This window comes from Sinocyclocheilus rhinocerous, unplaced genomic scaffold (genome assembly GCF_001515625.1).
Source record: "Sinocyclocheilus rhinocerous isolate Xijiao unplaced genomic scaffold, SAMN03320098_v1.1 scaffold5345, whole genome shotgun sequence".
Lineage (NCBI taxonomy): Eukaryota > Metazoa > Chordata > Actinopteri > Cypriniformes > Cyprinidae > Sinocyclocheilus > Sinocyclocheilus rhinocerous.
This window is the reverse complement of record NW_015647090.1, coordinates 7,061-13,328: the sequence shown is the minus strand read 5'-3', so window position 1 is coordinate 13,328 and position 6,268 is coordinate 7,061. Positions and strand designations below refer to the sequence as shown.

The 6,268-nt window shown below is 40.9% G+C and overlaps 1 long non-coding RNA gene and 1 pseudogene across 1 annotated transcript; both read left to right on the top strand.

Annotated features, from left to right (window-relative positions):
- Window positions 1-4,329, top strand: part of LOC107708766 (E3 ubiquitin-protein ligase TRIM39-like) — an 8,803-nt pseudogene extending 4,474 nt beyond the window's left edge.
- Window positions 4,330-5,116: 787 nt separating this feature from the next.
- LOC107708767 (uncharacterized) lies at window positions 5,117-6,249 on the top strand. Its single transcript, XR_001636408.1, has 3 exons — window positions 5,117-5,205; window positions 5,618-5,715; window positions 5,927-6,249. It is a non-coding gene; the product is annotated as an uncharacterized LOC107708767 (long non-coding RNA).
- Window positions 6,250-6,268: the final 19 nt, after the last annotated feature.

The following is a 6,268-nucleotide window of genomic DNA, read 5'->3' as shown; positions in this document are numbered from 1 at the left end:
GGGGTAAAAAAGGTGTTTTTTACACTGCCATTGAGAAATTTTAACCAAACTATGTTACAGACTTTTCATTAAGACCCTAAAGAATCAAAACAACTTGTGGAAAATGGGCATCCAATGACCCCTTTAAGTCATTATTCCCTACTTATCCCATCAAAATCTCAAATGTCCAATGTTGTTGATGGAAGATTTTCATTGATTAATGACTAAAGTTTTGGTCTTTTGGTCACACAAAGCTAATGTTTGGCTTTAAAAGGATTGAAATATAATGCACTTGTCATCTCACTACTTACAGTAAACTATGACTGAATTGTAATTTTTGGGTGAACTATTTAAAAAATATAAATTTAATAAAAGTTTTTTTTTTCTTTTTGATTGATCTAACAGGAATCATCAGAAAAAGAGAAAGCAGACAGTACTGAGCTCTTCACTGATCTGATGCGCTCCATTGAGAGATGTCAGTCTGAGCTGCTGGAGATGATGGAGCAGAAGCAGAAAGCAGCAGAGAAGCAGGCTAAGCTGCTGATTAAAGAGCTGGAGCAGGAGATCACTGAGCTAAAGAGGACACTGAGCTGGAGCAGCTCTCACACACTGAGGATCACCTGCACCTCTTACAGGTCAGTGTACTTCTGTCTGCTGACATCACAGCACAACACTCCCAATGCTGAGGGATTTCTGCTCTCTCCTGCTGTAGATTTACCCATCGCTGATCAGACCTACATACACCAGCAGCTGTGCTGAGATCAGTATTAGTGACACTCAGCTGAGTGTGGAACCTCTGAGGAAAGCACTGGTTCACCTGCAGGAGACTCTAGATGAGAAACTCAGCAGAACTGGTAAGAAAATGTCAAATTTTCAATTGTCAGTAATTTTGTTGTTGGTTGGTGCAGACCTTTCAAGCTTTAGCTGGATCCGCTCCTCTGCTATCAACGAGAGGAACGTCTGTACTTCCGCAACAGACAACAAAACATTTTGGTTGTTAAAAAAAGGTGCGCTTGTTCAAAACGGTTGCGTTCGATGCTTCGCTGGCTGTGCTGATTTAAATCTAGCGGTTCTTTTGTGTTTGTGTCGCAAGTTCAGTGACGCAGGTAGTGACGATTCTCTCCGGCCAATCCATGATCAACAGAGTTTACACGTCACATTTTGGTAACGGTACGGTTCACTTGGAACCCCAACCGAGATTGTACTAAAAAAAGTACCAGGTACCAGGTACTGTACCCAGTGGAAAACCCCCAAAAAGTGAACTGTACCGAGCCGTACCGTGCTGTACCATGCAGTGGAAAAATGCCATAAGGGCCCGGACCAGGCATAAGCATTGGCAAGGAGTCCAGGAGAGCCAAGAGAGTTATTACCTGTGCCTTGAACGGAGTGGAAAGCACCCTAGGTACATGCCTTGGCTTGAGTATGACCTTACAGTCATTGGGGCCAAAATCAAGGCAGGAAATGTTCACTGAGAGCTCTTGAAAGTCTTCTCCAAAGAGGTTGACTTCCACTTGTCCGAAGATGTTCCAAATCATCTGAACCGTCTGGGGGTGAAGTCTCCATTCTCCATTTTCCTGGAGATACTCCGGGACAACATGTCCCCCCTCTGGTTCATTCTGTGCGGCACGTGCACTGCCCTCATAGAGCAGATGTTGCGATGTGCCCACAGTAGGAGGCATCTTGTTAACCTGAGACCTCCCTGAGGGTTTATGTTGTCCGAACGGACCAGGACATGGTGCCCCTTCACATCTGGTAAGAAGGCTCTCAGTGCCAGAAAAACTGTCATCATTTCCAGGCATTTGATGTGCCAATGCCGTTCCTGGCCCAACCAGGAACCGAACGCTGGGCTACCATCACACACATTGATACAGCTGTGGTCCATCCTGAGATTGAGCCATCTCAGGTGTGACGGAACGCAGGCCTTAAGCCAAAAATAGAGAGGTTGCATGTGCAGAAGGCCCAGAGGCACTACTGAGGAGGCCACATCCATTTGGCCTAGCAGCCTCTGGAAAGTCTTGATGAGAACCAAGACCCTGAACTTAAATGACGCTGCCAGCTTCTGAATTTTCAGATAGCGTTCTAGCAATAGCCAGGCCCACATTTGGGGCGAATCAATGACTGCCCCTAGGAATGAGATTCACTTGCTGGGAGACAGTGAGCTCTTGGACAAATTGATCCTGAACCCCAAGCATTCCAAATGGCTGAGGAGCAGGGATACGTGGATATGAAAATAAGCATCTTTCAGATCCAACAAGAAAAGCCAATCCCCCGGGCAAACTTGTGAGAGGATTTGCTTCAATGTTAACATTCTGAATGGCCATCTTATTTAGGCTGGGCCTGAGGCCGCCATCCTTCTTTGGAACAAGGAAGTAGCGGCTGTAGAAGCCTGACTTGCTGCTGGGACCTTTTTGTACAGTGCCCTTCGCTAGTAAACACTCTATTTCAAACTGTGAGCTTGGCTGCCCTGGACCGACCGACCCTGGACTTGACCATGCCCTCAAAGCGAGTAACCTTGTTAGATCATCTCCAGGACCCGCAAATTGACACACCTTGAGTGGCTTCCCAAGCCTGGATTCGAGTGGCCAGGGACTGGAGCACCACAATCAGAGAAGACGTGCTCTTTTTGTGGGGGTGTTTGTTTTTTATTTGTTGGTTTTCTATAATTGCAGTGAAATGACTGGATGCACGCACATTTGGTGGGGCAAACTCTACAGCTTTGGTGAGAATGCAGATGAGTTTGGCGTACAAACTGGGCCTGACATCACTCTGTTCCTTAGGTGGCAGGGGGGCGGAGTCCTCTGTCGGCCGTTCCTCCACGTCGGAAGCTGTGGAAGAATGGGGGCGGGGGGAGATATGAGCTGGCATGAGCTCACTCAAAGATTGTGGTGCACAAATGTGATTCAATCAGGCTACGGTATTTCGGAGAAACTGAGTTTCCCCAAAGTGTCAGCAACTGACGCATTGAAAGGGAACAGAATATTGTGAGCAGATACAATCAAATATATACAGTCATATATATTCATCACTGTCAATGTGAACGAGTCAGAGTCAGGTTCTCAATCCATATGCAGCATTTATTGGAATAAAAGGCAAGGCAGTAAACAATGCAGTAGTCAAACAGGTAGAGATCGGCATCTAGGTATCAAAGCAGTAATCAATCCAGAGAGGGCAGAGACAGCAAACAGTCCATTGAAGAACAGTCAGAGGTCGGCAACAGGAAGGCAATATAAATGTAATGCAATGCACAAACAGTGGTTAAAAGCAGGCAAACAGGTCAAAACAGGTTAGACAATTCAACAGAATGAGAAATGCTCAGAACTGTTGCAGTAGCAAATGAGCAGAATATGTATAAATAGTACAATGATAAATGATGAACAACTGGTACCAATAACAAGTCCAGGCAGAGCATACTGGGAAATGAAGTCCAAGAACCACGCGGTTCAATATTTGGGTGGTAGTTATATAATGAGGGGGCTGGTGAGAAGTCTCAGTGGCTGTAACAGTCAGTAATTTATAAGCAGCAATAAGAAAAACCAGCAGAGACACAAACTTCCATCAGAGAACAGGAACTGAACACACAATGTTCTTGTATCATATTAAAACTTCTGTCATAATATTTTATAGTTATTTGTTTCCACAGTGCTGGAGAGGATACAGCAACATGCAGGTACAATTATTATGTGCTTATTCACATTGTCACAAATAAGAACTTTACCAAGGTCTAGACAATAAATTTTTTTCCATATTAAACAAATATAATTTGTTGTATTGTGAAGATGTTTTTTTATATCTTATCTCTCTCTTTTAGTGGATGTGACTCTGGATCCTGATACAGCTCATCCAAATCTCATTCTGTTTGATCATGGAAAACAAGTGAGATATGGAGATATTAAGCTTGAACTCCCAGACAACCCAAAGAGGTTTGATTATTGTCCCTGTGTCCTGGCAAAAGAGGGATTCAGCTCAGGGAGGTTTTATTTTGAGGTGCAGGTAAAGGGAATGACTGATTGGGATTTAGGAGTGGCCAGTGAATTCATTAACAGGAAGGGAATTATCACCGCAATCCCAGAAGCTGGATACTGGATAGTAGTTCTGAGGAATGGGAATAATTATCTGGCTGGTGAGTCTTCCCCTGTCCCTCTGTCGTTGAGAGTGAAGCCTCAGGTCGTAGGTGTGTTTGTGGATTACGAGGAGGGTCTGGTCTCCTTTTATGATGTGGAATCCAGATCTCATATTTTTTCTTTCACTAGTCAGTCTTTCACTGAGAAACTCTTTCCATTCTTTAGCCCTTGTAAGAATGAAAAAGGTAAAATTGCAACACCACTGATCATCTCACGTCAGATACAATGAACGAATTTACACCAAGAAAATGAACATGAAAATAAGTTTTTATTGCTATGAATACTTGCTAAATGAAGAGATGTCATTTTTATATTTTCAGTGGTTTTCCAGCTTTTACTTTTTATTTAAATAATAATAATAATAATAATAATAAAGTGTACAAGTTTTGCTAGAGGAAACTGAAATTTATGTAAACTTTAGATTCAGATACATTCAAGGTCTCAAGATGCATCCTGTAATATCTGTACCATACCGTATATAATGTGAAGGTTATTGCATCCCACTTGGAATAAAATGCATGATTGAAGTAGTATGTCACCTGGATTGTTTATCATCTGTTTCAAAGTATGCATCCATTCATGCTTTTTGGTCAATAGTGGAGTTTGTGATGCTTTTTTACCTACTTTTTCATCTGTAGAAAAGTGCTGATAAATATAATGCAGAATGTGCCACAGCAGTTTTTAAATGCACAAACCTAAGGTAATTAATATTGAATATTAAAGTAATGATTTTAATGTTAAAACTTATGCAAATGCAAACAGTATGTGAAGAAATATGCTATATAATTTGTGACAAAACATTATTATCTAACACACTGAGGTACATACAGAGGTACACTTTGACGTGCTTCATTTCCTTGAGAAGAGAAGGGAGGAGCTGTGACATTACTACAGGTGAGAGCTTTCAGTGCATGGAAAACTAAACTGAACAATTTGGCAAAATAGTCCTTTTAAACAACAGAACATATATTCACTGAAATGGTATCAAAATTGTATTAAGAGAACATCATTTGTGGATTGTGATTTAAAGTTTGATGTGTGCAGAAACGTTGTCGCACAACAGAATCAGGAAGTACATGAACTGCAGACAAACTGAAAGCTGAAGGTAAAAACTATGCTTATGTTTTACATTGATATTTTACTGATTTGTGTGAAAACATTTTGTGGTTTTGATACTTGATATTGTTTTCTTTTGCCCCATTTGTTTCCAATAATTTGTAATTACTTCTGTAAAAAAAAAAAAACTAAACTAATAAACTATTGAATTAAAAATAAACATTTAAATGCAGCCAGGTTTGAGATTCTGTGATCAATTTAGTTTTTGTATCCTTTTTTTTTTATTCAAGTCAACACTCTAAAAACCAGTTCTTTTTGATCAGTGTACTTTGTACTCATGTGTACTTTGTACCCGAACAGCATGTTTGACTGCTAACAGTTTATGAAATCACTTTGACATTTCTATATTCACATGTTTCCTGGTCATATTTCATGAGATATATTTTGTTTACTGTGAATAGAGCAAAAAGAGTGAAATTCTGAGTGATGGCAGAATTTTCATCAGCAGCACAAAAACCAACCGAGACGAGAAGGAGGAGTCTGGATGCACCTCCATTATGTCAGTAACCTAAAGAAAGAATGAAAGAAAGGATGATAATATGAAAAGTGTCATAAAATCATATCAAATGACAATGAGTTAGAATTTATTTTTCTTTCATGAGATCCTAATTGTTGATGAGTTTTGTTTCTTGATATAATCATTTGCTTTGTATTTATAAACCAATGATCAATTTAGATGATAAATGGTGTTTCTTCATCATCCTCTTCAGCTCTGTCAAATGAGCTCCAGTGTTCGATCTGTCTGGATGTGTTCACTGATCCAGTCAGCACTCCATGTGGACACAACTTCTGTAAGAGCTGCCTGAACCAGTGCTGGAACAACAGTCAGATCTACAACTGTCCATTGTGTAAAGAAACATTCAGTAAAAGACCCGACCTCAAGATCAACACAGCACTCAGACAGGTTGTGCAGCACTTTAAGGAAAAGTCTGGTCTGAGTAAATCTGAGGTTCTCTGTGACGTCTGTGATGATATAAAGATGAAAGCGCTGAAGATGTGCCTGGTGTGTCAGAGCTCTTACTGTGAAACTCACCTGGAGCCTCATCACAGAG